Source organism: Pogoniulus pusillus, chromosome 3 (assembly GCF_015220805.1).
Source record: "Pogoniulus pusillus isolate bPogPus1 chromosome 3, bPogPus1.pri, whole genome shotgun sequence".
NCBI lineage: Eukaryota > Metazoa > Chordata > Aves > Piciformes > Lybiidae > Pogoniulus > Pogoniulus pusillus.
Genome location: NC_087266.1, coordinates 7,470,577 through 7,487,216, shown reverse-complemented (window position 1 = coordinate 7,487,216; position 16,640 = coordinate 7,470,577). Strand labels below are relative to the sequence as shown.

General features: G+C 44.5%; 1 protein-coding gene across 5 annotated transcripts in view; it reads right to left on the bottom strand.

Moving 5' to 3' along the window:
* The window catches only part of TMEM135 (transmembrane protein 135), a 217,105-nt gene that overhangs the window by 104,850 nt on the left and 95,615 nt on the right, over positions 1-16,640 (bottom strand). The window lies entirely within an intron of this gene.

The following is a 16,640-nucleotide window of genomic DNA, read 5'->3' as shown; positions in this document are numbered from 1 at the left end:
TCTTCTAAGTAACCTGAAGGGAGGCTGTAGCCAGGTGGGGGGTGGTCTCTTTTTCCAGGCAACCAGCAACAGAACAAAGGCAACACAGTCTCAAGTTGTGCTGGGAGAAGTCTAGGCTGGATGTTAGGAGGAAGTTGTTGGCAGAGAGAGTGATTGGCATTGGAATGGGCTGCGCAGGAGGTGGTGGAGTTGCCATCCCTGGAGGTGTTGAAGAAAAGCCTGGCTGAGGCACTTAGTGCCATGGTCTAGTTGACTGGCTAGGGCTGGGTGCTAGGTTGGACTGGGTGATCTTGGAAGTCTTTTCCAACGTGGATGATTCTAAGTCTACCCAAAGAGAACGCAATAAACTTTAGCACTAGACCCAAAAACAAACCAAAAAAAAGCTCAGGAGATTCTAAGTCTGTCAGTCTAAGTCTATCAGTCAATCTTTCCTTTACACCTCATCAGCACCATTCAAATAAAATGGAAATGAACAACACTGGCTAGAGTGGAAATGAACAACACTTGCTTTAAGTCTGACAAATAGTCCCAGGGTCAGATTTTATTATGTAACAGCTCTGACTTTCAGCAACTTAAAATAGTTTTTTTTTTTTCCTTTAGAAAAAGCTTTATTAAACTCATGTGCACATTTCCAAATGTCTGGAATTGCAAGAACTATTCTCATGACTAGAGAACTGTACCGTCACTTGCACGCAGTCTTTGCAAAGTAAAACTGAGTTCAAGGGCATGCAGATGACACATGGAAATTTTATTTGTCTCTTTTTCTCCTGAAATTACACAAACTCCAATTAGCTGTAATGAATGACACAGGAATGGAGTACACTGTGTACAAAACGCTGTCAGTGAAAAGAAGTATTTCCACATGTGCCTCTGTTCAGCTCCATTCTGTGCAGACTGTAAAATGACACAGCTCAGAGCAAAGAAAATTCAGGGAAATAAATTAAAAATGACTGTTGAACTCTTGCAAACAAATCAGAGACTTAAAGTCCAATATAAGCACAGAACTCAAAGTACTTGTCTGAGCAAATTATAGAACAGTGTGGCCAGCGGGACAAGGGAGGTTATTTCTACCCTGTGCTCAGCACTGCTCAGGCCACACTTTGAGTGCTGTGTCCAGTTCTGGGCTCCTCAATTCAAGAGAGATGTTGAAATGCTGGAACATGTCCAGAGAAGGGCAACGAAGCTGGTGAGGGGCCTGGAACACAGCCCTGTGAGGAGAGGCTGAAGGAGTTGGGGGTGTGCAGCCTGGAGATGAGGAGGCTCAGGGCTGACCTCATTGCTGTCTACAATTACCTGAAGGAAGGTTGTAGCCAGAGTGGAGGTTGATCTCTTCTGCCAGGCAACCAGCAATAGAACAAGGGGACACAGTCTCAAGTTGAGCTGAGGGAGGTCTAGGCTGGATGTTAGGAGGAAGTTGTTGTCAGAGAGAGTGATTGGCATTGGTAATGGGCTGCCCAGAGAGGTGGTGGAGTCACCATCCCTGAAGGTGTTGATGAAAAACCTGGATGAGGCACTTAGTGCCATGGTCTAGTTGACTGGATAGGGCTGGGTGCTAGGTTGGACTGGATGATCTTGGAGGGCTCTTCCAACCTGGTTGATTCTATGATTCTACGAACCAGAGCAACTTTGTAAAAAGCACCATTCATCTCTATGGATATTACAAACACTTCAGTAAGACAGGAAAGAAGGCAGTGATATTGTTAGTTACCCCAGTAACATTTAACAGCCTTTTCTTCTGTGCAGTGCAGTTTAGCTTCCAAACTTCAGTGAAATTCAAGAACTAATTAAAGCAATATGATTCTGTACATCCCAACAATATTACCAGTCACTAAATGTGTAAAGCTGACATGCTTGACTATTACTTTATCACTGAATCCTTGCAAAGAATAGAAATTGCTAAACCACTGAGATCAAACTCCACTGGAACCTACAACTGCAGGAAATCATTTGGGTTATCAGTATCAGTGCTCCTTCACTGAAGACAACCCCATTAATTAGTTTATGATAGGCATTAAGTACAGCTATTGTGTCTTCTCTTGCAAAATAACCAGCAGCAGTTTGCCCTTGAAGTTTACTTTTCACGGAATCATAGAATTAACCAGGTTTGAAGGGACCTCCATGATCATCCAATCCAACCTAGCACCCAGCCCTGGCCAGTCAACTAGACCATGGCACTAAGTGCCTCAGCCAGGCTTTGCTTCAACACCTCCAGGTACAGAGACTCCACCACCTCCCTGGGCAGCCCATTCCAATGCCAATCACTCTCTCTGCCAACAACTTCCTCCTAACATCCAGCCTATACCTCCCCTGGCACAACTTGACACTGTGTTGCCTTGTTCTGCTGCTGGTTGCCTGGCTTGTCTGACTCCCTGTTAGTCTCTTCTTTATCTATGCCTCCCATGGAGATGTTATTACAACACGTTTTTCCAGCCTTTTCCAAAGTTCATCTCAGCAGTTAACTGCTCAGAGCAGGAATCATCGTTGACGATCATGTGGCTCTTAACACATGTGGGTGGTGACTGTAACTTGTCTTGAGCACATACATCTTTTGTTACTTCATCATGTGGTGGGTTTTGCAATAGACCTCAGCCTCCTTCACAGAAGAAGGTGAATCAAGATTGCCCAGAATCATAGAATCATAGAATCAACCAGGTTGGAAGAGACCTCCAAGATCATTCAGTCCAAACTAGCACCCAGCCCTAGACACTCAACTAGACCATGGCACTAAGTGCCTCAGCCAGGCTTTTCTTGAAGACCCCCAGGGACGGTGCCTCCACCACCTCCCCCTGGGCAGCCCATTCCAATGCCAATCACTCTCTCTGTGAACAACTTCTTCCTAATATCCAGCCTATACCTACCCTGGCACAACTTGAGACTGTGTCCCCTTGTTCTATTGCTGGTTGCCTGGGAGAAGAGGCCACCCCCCACCTGGCTACAATGCCCCTTCAGGTAGTTGTAGACAGTAATAAGATCACCCCTGAGCCTCCTCTTCTCCAGGCTAAACAGGCCCAGCTCCCTCAACCTCTCCTCACAGGATTTGTGCTCCAGGCCCCTTACCAGCTTTGTTGCCCTTCTCTGGACATGTTCCAGCACCTCAACATCTTTCTTGAATTGAGTTATATGAGGGGCACCACCTCCATTTGCTTTAGAAAATTTCAACCTCGGCAGTTCAAAGCAAAAAGAAATGGAATTGAAAACAGGCATAGAAAAGGATAGACTGATAAGTTCTACTGACTGATGGTGCCACAAGGTCATCTACAAAAAGCAGTATTTTTGTGGTTAATCAAGAATCACAGCCTAAATTCTAATGGCTGCTTTTTACCCAAAACCACCTGCTCCTCTTCATTATAATGAAAACTTCCCCCAGATACTCCATAGGTGGTAAATATAATCCAAGTAAATATTGCATGGCCTTATACATAAAAAGCCATGCTCATTCAGACTGGACACAAGGAGGAAGTTGTTGAGCATGAGAGTGGTGAGAGCCTGGAATGGGTTGCCCAGGGAGGTGGTTGAGGCCCCATGCCTGGAGGTGTTCAAGAAAAGGCTGGATGGGGCACTTAATGCCATGGTCTAGTTGATTGGACAGGGCTAGGTGCTAGGTTGGACGGCTCTGGCCAGACTGACCTGGGGTAGGGTGTCCCTGCCTATGGTAGGGGGGTTGGAACTAGATGATCTTTGTAGTCCCTTCCAACCCTGACTGATTTTATGACTCCAATGACTCTTTCAATGCTCTTATTTTTTAAAAAAGTATTAAATGCAAGTATATGAATCATTAAATCATTATTTCCTGTCTTGTAAAAAAGTTTAAGTCACTTACTTGGTTAAATACTGTTGAAATTAAGGGGACATCCACACATACTTAAAACTCACTCCCTACTGAGTAAAGCACTAGAGCATGTGCTAAACATGCCTTTGGGAATTAAGGTCTGGTGCTGCAACATATGCTTGCAAATATTCAGGCACATGTTTCAGTTTTGTTAATCATGAATATTTCCAGTGATAAACACATCCATAGCAGTTCGCAGGAGCAAGACTTTCAGCACTACTGAGAAGTACAAAACAAATTACAACTGCATCATAAATCTCATTGAGGTAAATGGGAGCTTTATCTGTATGGTAAGAGTAAGGGAGTCAAAACCTTAAAGAGGAAAAATACACTATGAAAGTAAAGCAAATTATTGCTACAGCTGACAAAGAGAAAAAAAACATTTTCTTTAACTTCCATGTATTTTTCAGAACCTGCTGTCCTTCAAAAGGTTATAGAAAATTACTACAGCACAGTATTTGTATTTTCAATTCTGCATAATTAATGAACAGGTTTCTCTTTCACTACAATCAGAACCTCTATATAGAAAAAAATATAAGCCAATCGATGCCAGATGGCCCTGTGAATTGTTATTCCAGATGTATTCCTTGGAGCCACAGACTTGAAGCTCCTGTTTCCTTTAAAAAACACATTCCTAAAAACTCAAACTCTAATTCAGAGTTAATTCATTAATATCATATTAATTCCTGCTTTCAGTTTTCTTATAAGCTGGTTACAAAACAATGAAAGAATTTACCTATGATATCAAATTGTCAAGAAGCACACTGGGGGTTAGTCTTAGCTTTCAGCCTGAGATTTCTATGGCCCAAATAGTGACCTCACCCTTAACACAGGCATTTGTGAACTCATTCTAAACATTTTAATTTCCATTAGCACAGGATTCCATCCATAGAGTACAACATTTGGATTTCATAACACTTGCTTTTAAGAAGCTGCAAAGCTTCATTATTTTTCTCTTTAGCCTGTAACAGAGAAACAAATAATCATGCACAATTTGGAGGAGTATTTGCTTAATTGGAGGTTAACAGTGTTAAATATTGCTAATAGAAAATCAGAAACAGGGAAGGGAATTTCAGCAACAGCTTTCCCACATTGCCCTGCCAACAACCTCAGCCTTGTTGGGTCATTTTCTCTAAGGGCTAGAAGTAATTAAGTTTCATTGCTAAATCAGTCTTGAGCCTGTCTTGAGCAGAAAAATCACTTATGCTTAATTGCATGTGGTGATGTGGTGAGCAGTCCATTAGGCAGACTGCAGATACCAGCTTAATTTCTGCAGCTCTGCAGGATACTTAAAAATGAAAGGTCATTACTTTATCTAGGTAGTCACTTGCATAATACATATTTCCTACAGAAATATGTATTATTTTGCTACTGAAGAAAAAAAAGCTCATTATTTGAGTTTATGTTGCCTAATTATAGGTATTAATGTTGAGAGTTGTTGAGTTAGAAAACACAAGTTTCTGAAACTTGAAAACTGTGCTAGTTTGAGCCAAGCTGGGATATTTTGGTAAGAAGAATTAGATTATAGGCTGTGAAAGGGAAACAATGGTGATGTCTGCTTCACTCATAGGCTTGCTGAGACATATAAAAACAAGAAGATAAACATAGATAAGACAGTTCAGTCTCGCTCTGTCTCTGGGGCTGCATGAACTTCTCACAACCTAACCTGCCATCTGTGTGACTAATGCTTCTGCTTCCTAACCCCCCGGCCAACCCTCCAAACTCACCTTGAACATAAGGCAAGGGCTGGGATAAGGTAGAGGGGTGGAGAAAAGGTGGAAGGGTGGTTGGGAGCCCCTTCTGGGGACTCCATTTCTTAGAATCACAGAATCAGTCAGGGTTGGAAAGGACCACAAGCATCAGCCAGTTCCAACCCCCCTGCCATGCCCAGGGACATCCTACCCTAGAGCAGGCTGGCCACAGTCTCAGCCAGCCTGGCCTTAAACACCTCCAGCCATGGGGCCTCAACCACCTCCCTGGACAACCCATTCCAGCCTCTCACCACTCTCATGTTGAACAACTTCCTATTCACAGCCAGGCTGATCTTCCCCACCTCCAGCTTTGCTCTGTTCCCCCTAGTCCTGTCACTCCCTCATAGACTAAAAAGTCCCTCCACAGCTTTTTTTGTAGGCCCCTTTCAGATACTGGAAGGCCACAAGAAGGTCACCTGAGAGCCTCCTCTTCTCCAGATGAAACAGCCCCAACTCTTTCAGTCTGTCCTCATAGCAGAGCTGCTCCAGCCCTCTGAGCTTCCCAGTGGCCCTTCTCTGGACACACTCCAGCATCTCCACATCCCTCTTGTAATAGGGGCTCCAGAACTGGATGCAGTACTCCAAGTGAGATCTCAGCAGAGCACAGAAGGGGGGAGAATCACCTCCCTCCACCTGCTGACCACACTTCTCCTGATGCAGCCCAGGATCCGGTTGGCCCTCCAGGCTGCAAGTGCACACTGCTGGCTCATGTTGAGCTTCTTGTCCACCAGCACCCCAGGTCCCACTCCTCAGGGCTGCTCTCCAGCCACTCACGGCCCAGCCTGCATCTGTGCTTGGCATTGCCCTGACCCAGATGCAGGACACTGCACTTGGTCTTGCTGAACCTCCACAGGTTGGCTTGTGCCCACCTCTCCAGCATGTCCAGGTCCTGCTGGATGCCATCCCTGCCCTACAGCCTGCCTGTTGCACCACACAGCTTGGTGTCGCAGCAAACTTGCTGAGGCTGTGCTTTATGCCTCTGTCCATAGAACCAACAAAGATATTGAACAAGACTGGTCCCAGGACTGATCCCTGAGGGACTCTACTTGTCACTGGCCTCCACTTGCACATGGACCCATTGACTGCCACTCTTTGGGTGCAGCCATCAAGCCACTTCTTTATCCATCTCGTGGTCCACCCCTCAAACCCATGTGTCACCATCTTGGAGACCAGGATGTGGGGCAGGACAGTGTCAAAGGTCTTGCTCAGCTCCAGATAAATGACATCAGTTGCTCACCTCTCACCTATTAATGTCTAGGAGGGCTGTTGTGTTTCTGTATTAGTTTTTAACTTGTCTATAGCTGTACATATTGTAAATACCTGCTTGTATGTTGTGCTAAGGTAGAAGTATAAAGCTTCATTCAATTTCCAGCTCAGCTGAGTCTAGTCTGGGTGATTTTCTTAAGTGTAGGGGCATGGGTAACACCCAAACCATCACTGAAACAGTATACATATATATATATATGCTTAATACATACTACAAATATTTAAAAACAAGTGTATCTAAAAAGACAAAAAATAACTGTCATACAATCATAGAATCAACCAGGTTGGAAGAGACCTCCAAGACCATCCAGTCCAACCTAGCATCCAGCCCTATCCAGTCAAATAGACCATGGCACTAAATGCCTCATCCAGTCTTTTGTTGAACACTTCCAGGGATGGTGGCTCCATCACCTCCCTGGGCAGCCCATTCCAATGCCAACCACTCTCTCTGGGAAGAATTTCCACCATTTTTAATAGAGAAAGATGCATTCATCATATCTCCATGTGTACAGCCATGCACACACATCTGAACACATGCACGTGTCCAGCGGAATGCTCTCCGTGACCTCAAGAAACTCTGCACACTGCTTGCTAATCAGAACCACATATTTTTCACCTGATTCCATCAAGGAAGAATTAGTTTCCCTAAAATTGTAAGCGACAGGAACAGATTGGTTTCATGGTTCAGAGTGGGAGAACCGTTCCAAGAGTTCATGCACGCTAACATTCCTGTTCCTGGCAGTCAACATCTTCACCTATCGTAACCATCTTATGCTAAGACACTAGTCAGGAAAAACACCACAATTCTCACTCAGAAGACAGTGATTTCACATTCTAAAACTGTGACAATGAATTATTGCAATAAGCCAGTGCAGACAGTTACTAGAGACCTGTAATACAAAGCCCAATTACCGCCCATTGTTACTGATTCTCCAAGTATCTACAATGCTCACTCTTGAGCACTGAGCAAGAGCATTTGATCCTTCCTGTAAGAGTCCTGCATTATGTTTGTAGAGCTACTTAATTATCTGAGGCGAGACTGTTCTCCTAAACATGCTGTTATCTAGGTACAGGGTTGGCCTCTCAAAACAAACTCAAAAAAGCTCTTTAAAAGAAGGCAGAGGATGGAATATTTTTACGTACAAACTGAAGTCAGACCAGCACAGTGTGGGACCAGACTTGACCGGGTTGGAGGGCAGAAGGGCTCTGCAGTGGGACCTTGACCACCTGGACAGATGGGCAGAGTCCAAGGGGATGGGGTTCAATAGCTCCAAGTGCCGGGTGCTGCACTTTGGCTACAACAACCCCATGAAGAGATACAGGCTGGGGTCAGAGTGGCTGGAGAGCAGCCAGACAGAGAGGGATCTGGGGGTGCTGATTGATACCCACCTGAACATGAGCCAGCAGTGTGCCCAGGTGGCCAAGAGAGCCAGTGGCATCCCGGCCTGCATCAGGAATGGTGTGGTCAGCAGGAGCAGGGAGGTCATTCTGCCCCTGGACTCTGCACTGGTTAGACCACACCTTGAGTACTGTGTTCAGTTCTGGGCCCCCCAGTTTAGGAGGGACATTGAGATGCTTGAGCGTGTCCAGAGAAGGGCGACGAGGCTGGGGAGAGGCCTCGAGCACAGCCCTACGAGGAGAGGCTGAGGGAGCTGGGATTGGTTAGCCTGGAGAAGAGGAGGCTCAGGGGTGACCTCATTGCTGTCTACAACTACCTCAGGGGTGGTTGTGGCCAGGAGGAGGTTGCTTTCTTCTCTCAGGTGGCCAGCACCAGAACGAGAGGACACAGCCTCAGGCTGTGCCAGGGGAAATTTAGGCTGGAGGTGAGGAGAAAGTTCTTCACTGAGAGAGTCATTGGACACTGGAATGGGCTGCCCGGGGAGGTGGTGGAGTCGCCATCCCTGGAGCTGTTCAAGGCAGGATTGGACGTGGCACTTGGTGCCATGGTCTGGCCTTGAGCTCTGTGGTAAAGGGTTGGACTTGATGATCTATGAGGTCTCTTCCAGCCCTGATGATACTGTGTGATACTGTTATCCATAAATACCAGCTGCTCTCACCTGATGAGAATTACTACCTGTCATATAATGGACATGCTCCTAAGTATCTTCCCTCTTGCCATGAAAAAAATACTACAGAGATACCCTATTCTAAGTATCCATTCTATTAATCAACTTCCCTAAAAATACAGGAACAACAACAATATTTTCCCATACCTCCACTTTTAGGGAAGAAAACTAAAGTGCTTAGTCTTTATAAGCTGGAATTGATTACCTCACATATTGCCTCTTGATTTCTCTGCAGCTTAAGAGAAGTTTGTGTAGAGTTTATATTTTGTCTAACATTAAATACATGCCTAATTGCCTAATACAGGTATTACTATCCCAGCTATATACATATAGAAAACTCACAGAATCACAGGATCAGTCAGGGTTGGAAAGGACCACAAGGATCATCTAGTTACAACCCCCCTGCCATGCCCAGGGACATCCTACCCTAGAGCAGGCTGCCCAGAGCCTCAGCCAGCCTGGCCTTAAACACCTCCAGGGATGGGGCCTCAACCACCTCCCTGGGCAACCCATTCCAGGCTCTCACCACTCTCATGTTGAACAACTTCCTACTCACAGCCAGGCTGAACCTCCCCACCTCCAGCTTTGCTCCATTCCCCCCAGTCCTGTCACTCTCTCATAGACTAAAAAGTCCCTCCCCAGCTTTCCTTTAGGCCCCCTTCAGATACTGGAAGGCCACAAGAAGGTCACCTCAGAGCCTCCTCTTCTCCAGATGAAACAGCCCCAACTCTTTCAGTCTATCCTCATAGCAGAGCTGCTCCAGCCCTCTGAGCTTCCCAGTTGTCCTTCTCTGGACACACTCCAGCATCTCCACATCTCTCTTGTAATAAGGGCTCCAGAACTGGATGCAGTACTCCAGGAGGGGTCTCAGCAGAGTGCAGTAGAGGAAAAGAATCACCTCCCTCAACCTGCTGGCTACACTTCTCCTGATGCAGCCCAGGATCTGGTTGGCCCTCCAGGCTGCAAGTGCACACTGCTGGCTCATGTTGAGCTTCTTGTCCACCAGCACCCCAGGTCCCACTCCTCAGGGCTGCTCTCCAGCTTCTCACTGCCGAGCCTGCATTGCCCTGACCCAGATGCAGGACCTTACACTTGGTCTTGCTGAACCTCCACAGGTTGGCTTGTGCCCACCTCTCCAGCATGTCCAGGTCCCTCTGGATGCCATCCCTGGCCTCCAGCATGCCTGCTGCACCACACAGCTTTGGTGCTGTCAGCAAACTTGCTGAGGCTGCACTCAATGCCTCTGTCCATGGCACCCACAAAAATGTTGTACAAGACTGGTCCCAGGACTGATCCCTGAGGGACTCCGCTTGTCACTGGCCTCCACCTGGACATGGACCCATTGACAGCCACTCTTTGGGTGCAGCCATCAAGCCACTTCTTTATCCATCTCGTGGTCCACCCATCAAACCCATGTGTCACCAGCTTGGAGACCAGGATGTGGCGCAGGACAGTGTCAAAGGCTTTGCTCAGTTCCAGGTAAATTACATCAGTTGATTAATAATTCCTTGTCAAAAACACTTTCTGGAAGATACTTGACAACTACTTCTGATCATAACTCAGTTTACTTTTTAGCTCTGCACTTCACTGCACGAAGGGGAAGTTACAATTATTGTAAAAGGAGTATATACTATCAGCATGCATTAAAGGAAAATCCTGCTCCACAATAAACATAACTGAAAGCATATGTCAAATGTCTAAATACTGAACCCCAGTGCCCCACTCGATGAAACATAGACACACTATGTGTTTCTAAATGTCTCATACCTATCCTTTAAAGAAAAATACAGAGCATGAATCACTTAGGTAACTTTTGAAACCCAAGTGAGAAGTGTAAGATTTCAGCGTTTCCAAACCTGTGCATCACAGCAGTAACTCTCCATATTGTGGAACATTCAGCCACTATCCTATTTTCACATATTTCTAGCCTAAATTTATACCAAATACAATTCCAACACTATATTCATTTTTTCCCGTTCCCCAATGAATGAATTCCACTACTTTAAAGTAATTAGAAGCAGGTCGGTAATAGTGATGATTTTTAGTATGAAAAATCATATTTATCTGTTCTTTTAATACACCAGAGAAGGTCTGGAGCCCCCAACACAAGAGGGACATGGAACTGTTGGAGCGAGTCCAGAGGAGGGCCATGAAGATGCTCAGAGGGCTGCAGCAGCTCTGCTATGAGGACAGGCTACAAGAGTTGGGGCTCTTCAGCCTGCAGAAGAGAAGGCTTCAAGGAGACCTTATAGTGGCCTTCCAGTATCTGAAGGGGGCCTACAGGAAGGCTGGGGAGGGACTATTTACAAGGTCTTGTAATGACAGGAGGAGGGGTAATGGGTTTAAACTGGCAGAAGGGAGATTTAGACTAGATGTTAGGAGGAAGTTCTTTGCAGTGAGGGTGGTGAGACACTGGCACAGGCTGCCCACAGAGGTTGTGGCTGCTTCCTCCCTAGAGGTGTTTAAGGCCAGGTTGGATGAGGCCTTGAGCAACCTGCCCTAGTGGGAGGTGTCCCTGCCTACGGCAGGGGTTTGGAGCTGGATGATCCTTGAGGTCCCTTCCAATCTAGACCACTCTATAATTAAGGCTTTAAGACAAATTTACTTTCTTCTTTGTGATTAAAAAATTACAACATATAAGCTGTGTAAAATGGGTAAGTCAGGGCAAGCCAGATAAATAACACCTCCCTGCAACTGAGTAAGAGAGATGTTGAAATTCTGGACTGTGTCCAGAGAAGGGCAACAAAGCTGGTGAGAGGCCTGGAACATAGCCCTGTGAGGAGAGGCTGAGGGAGCTGGGGGTGTGCAGCCTGCAGAAGAGGAGGCTCAGGGGTGACCTCATTGCTGTCTACAACTACCCGAAGGGAGGTTGTAGCCAGGTGGGGGTTGGTCTCTTCTGCCAGGCAAGCAGCAACACAACAAGGGGACACAGTCTCAAGTTGTGCTGGGGGAGGTACAGGTTGGATGTTAGGAGGAAGTTGTTGGCAGAGAGAGTGATTGGCATTGGAATGGGCTGCCCAGGGAGGTGGTGGAGTCATTGTCCCTGGATGTGTTCAAGAAAAGCCTGGCTGAGGCACTAGATAACTGGCTAAGGCTGGGTGCTAGGTTGGACTGGATAATCTTGAAGGTCTCTTCCAACCTGGTTGATGCTATGAACTGACAAAAACATCACTTGAACACTGTACACTGAAACACTTCTAATGCAATCTGCTGGTTTTCCCTCCTCAGGATTCAGTGGCATTATTTCCCTTCCCCCTCTCCAATCACACTTTATTTTCCCTGCATTTAATCAGAAGAGTTATTTACTTTTGACTTACTTCCAGATAATATAGATAAGGTATGCCAGTCTTGAGCAATTAAACTACCTTTGAACTGCTACCCATTGTGACCTGCCAGAAGAATTTTCCAGATGCCAGTACTATTTTTAAATACTTCTGACATATATCCCCCCAAACCAAAACCTCAAGCAGGCAGACTATAAAACTGTTCTAGTCTTATGGATATGTTTTATCCATTTGCTGCTCCTTTACAAGAAGTTATAAAACACAGGCTGAATGCTACTTCCAAAAAAGACTTCATTAAAGAGAAAGCTGTAGCTCTGTGTGCCATGGCTATGGTTATAAAACACTGATCCAGAACACTTTTCTTTGGTCTTTCATTTAAAAAACATTCATTAAAAATAAATAAATAAGCAAAGTACAGATTGCCCTGGGGACAGAGAGAAAAAACAGATTCCCCTTTAAGGGAAAAGAGACTCAGATCTGCCTGACAGCGACTCCTTAGAGTTTTGTGTCTTTCAAAAAATGAGAGGGAAATGGTGAGAGGAATTAGCACTGAAACTTTCTGAGACTTTGGATTTTACACCACATGTTGTGCTAGTTTGAAGCTAGCTAGAATGTTTTGGTGAGAAGAAACGGATTACAGACCGTGAAAGGAAAACACTGGTGATGTCTACTTCACTCATAGGCTTGCTGAGAGGTGTAAGAACAAGAATCATAGATAAGGCACTTCTCCTGCTGGGGAGCTCTGGGCTGCACTTCTCTCTAGCCTCTCTGCCATCTCTGTGATTAATCCACTTTGCTTCCTAACTCCCTGGCCAAACCTCAAATCCTCCTTGGGACTGGGGTAAGGCCAAGGGGGGGTGGTGAGAAGGTGGAAGAGTGGTTGGAAGCCCCTCCTGGGGACTCAGGTTTCTGGGAGGGCTGCTGTGTTTCTATATTACCTTTTACCTTGTATATTTCTGTCTGTAACTGTAACTAGCTGCTTGTATATTGAGCTAAGCTGTAAATATAAAGCTTCATTCAATTTCAAGAGCCGGATGAGTCTAGTCTGGGTGATTTCCAAAGTGTGGGGGGGGGGGGGGTGGGTAACACCCAAACCATCACACACGTTCAGACAACATGGTTTTGTTATACTAAATTCATGCTGTTGCCAATACATTAAATTGAAAACCACCTTTTTTTTATTCTGTGTGCTTGCAACCTTTAACCAGGAGGGGAAAAAAGTCACAAGACGCGATCCAAGAGACTGACAATCCTACTTGGAAGGCAGAAAAAGCCTACAAATGTTATGACATGACCTGACAAAACAAAAATAATCCAAGTTTCATCATACCAAAGCAGCTTTCTTTTGCACAGTTTGCTAGGAAGCACTATCAGCTCAGTGGGAGCAACCCAGACTCATTTTGACCAATGGTGCTGCTTTCTCATGTATCCTTGTGTAAAGACAGAAGAGCCAGAAGGCAAAGTTGAGAGCTTTCAGGACCATAACTAAAGCAAATCTGCTCCTATAAGATTTATGTAAATATGAGCAAATATCTTTTCTCACATATTAACATGGCAGTAACAAAGTATTCAAGACAAAAGCATGGAAACCAGAGATGCTGGGGTTGTCTGTGAGAGCAGAACTTTTGAACCTCAGATAATAAAGGCATCTTTGTAACAGAAAGGCACGAGGGCAAGAGGATCAGATGTCCACTAACCCACTGCCAGTCGGTTTCTAAAGTGCCTGTAAGCAATTAGGTTTGGTATCCTGTCTGGATGTGTTCCTCTGTGATCTGTGTTAGACAGTATCGTCCAGCTCTGGCAAGGAGGTTGGACTCAAGGATCTCCTCGGGTCCCTTCCAGCCCCTGACATCCTGTGATCCTGTGATCCCTGCGAGCTGAATCACAGCAAACAGTGTGCCCAGTGCAATTTTACTGCAATGGAAATTAATCTCAAGTGATTCCTAGTACTTCTTCAGAACCTAAACCATTATTGCTTAGGAAGCCTTCATTTGTTTTGTGTATTACAAATGAGGTTGGCCAAAAACACAAGCAGAACCCCCCCCCCCAACGTTTAAAAACCAAATGCAGAACTAGGTAATTTCTGTAATAACCTTCTTTATATAGGAAAAAAAACTGTGTTACATGTCTCCTTCACAACACACAACTGACTGTGATTGAGATGTCCTAAGATCTCATTTTAATTGTTTCAAGTAAAATTAGAGAGTCCCTTCTCAAGAAAACAAATATAAAACCACTATTACTATTAATAAAAACAGTTCTTGTCTACATGACTTAATTCCACCACCATGTTTCCAGAACTTTATAATTCACTCCACCATGGCATAGTGGATAGGGAAGAAGAGGATAAGGAACCTTGGGTTAGCAGTAATGTCACTTTAACATTCTCCACTCCTTTCCTAGCTTGACATTCTCAAAATCAACACCAGACAAAATTTCACAAGACAAATTAGAAAGAACCTATGGATATACATATGCTGTGTTCAGAAAAGCCTGGATGAGGCACTTAGTGCCATGGTCTAGTTGATTGGACAGGGTTGGGTGATAGGTTGGACTGGATGATCTTGGAGGTCTCTTCCAACCTGGTTGATTCTATGATTCTGTGATTCCAACCTGGTTGATTCTATGATATGGTTCTACAATTCAATGCTTACATACATACATAGAGATAAAACTGTTTAGAAATGTAACTTCAGCCATTACTATATCTTGTCATCTACCACTTATCATTTGATACAAGCCACCAACACAAAAAATTAATGCTTGCAGAATTTCTTCTTTTTTATGACATTTTTCAATCTACTATTTACTTTAACCACATTATTCTAAACTACATACACATATAACCACCCCTCCTATAACAAAGTAGCCCATGGCTTTGATTTCTAAAGAAAGAATATGCTGTTTAACAAGCATTGTAACATTAAAAAAGGTAACAAAATATATTAGTCAGTTGGAAATAAACATATTGGTGGTACTAAGGTCCTTTCTTATTCAGACAAAACCAAACTGATGCTGTCCTGAGAGCTGTTCCAGTCTGTGTTTTAAAGCTTGAACCCAAATGACACAGGTGGTACTTCAATCATAGAATCATTGGAAGTCCCTTCCAACCTAGAGCATTCTAAGGTCATCTAGTCCAGCTCTCTCTGCACTAAGTAGGGACATCCTCAATTAGATCAGATGGCCCAGAATCCTGTCGAGCCTCACCTTGAATACCTTCAGGGATGGGACCCCAATCAGCATGTTATCTTACATCCATCACAAGTGCAAACAGCAGACAACAGTCTGTGGAACTAAGAGAACTGTTGCACTAGTCTCTTCTCCCAGCCAACCAGCAACAGAACAAAGGGACACAGTCTCAAGTTGTGCTGTGGGAGGTACAGGCTGGATGTCAGGAGGAAGTTCAGGAGGAAGTTCTTGCCAGAGAGAATGAGTGGCATTGAAATGGGCTGCCCAGGGTAGTGGTGGAGTTGCTGACCCTGGAGGTGTTCCTTCAAGAAAAGCCTGGCTGAGGCACTTAGTGCCATGGTCTAGTTGATTGGCTAGGGCTGGGTGCTAGGTTGGACTGGATGATCTTGGAAGTCTCTTCCAGCCTGGTTGATTCTATGATTCTAAGGGCCAATGACAAAAAAGGAAGGTGTGGAGTATTACACACACTACACTACGAGTGTACACTACACTACAAGTATTTCATATGACTATTTCCACCTTTATGTGTTTACTTGTAAAAATGTAAGATAAAAAGTATTTTAGACGTCCTTACTTTTTCCTATGTTGAATATTTAAATTAGAAGTGTATTGTTGGTATTTACTATGAATACAAAATCCACAAAAATTACTCTTTACAGGTATCTGAACTAAATTCATAAAGCTCTGCACTTCGTATTACTTACCTTAAAAAACCCACACAGAATAACACAGAAAATAACCCACAGTCTTCAAGAAAAGCCTGGATGAGGCACTTAGTGCCATGGTCTAATTGACTGGACAGAGCTGGGTGCTAGGTTGGACTGGGTGATCTCGAATGGTCTCCTCCAACCTGTTTGATTCTATGAAATGATTCTATAAATGACGATTTAATTCTGAAATCCACTAAACACAGCTTTAAACAAAAGCAGAGGCATGTCTTCTTCCAAGAATTCTATATGCACAATAGCTTGATGAGTCCAAATAAATGCTGGAAGGAGAAAAGTGATTTCCCATAGACATTCAATATCATAAATCCAGCTGGTGGTGACAACTGGATTACAATGAATAGTTTTTCATGCACTCTGTTTTGCCTGTATAGAAGAAATCTCTGTACATTACTCTGTTCATCGGTGCACACAAGATATTGTCACTTTTAACAAGGATGATGTTTGCCTTCTGATATCCAACAGTTTTAACCTATCTTAAATGCTAAAAAGGGTTCCATTTTTAAGTACTGCTATGAAAGCTGAACAGC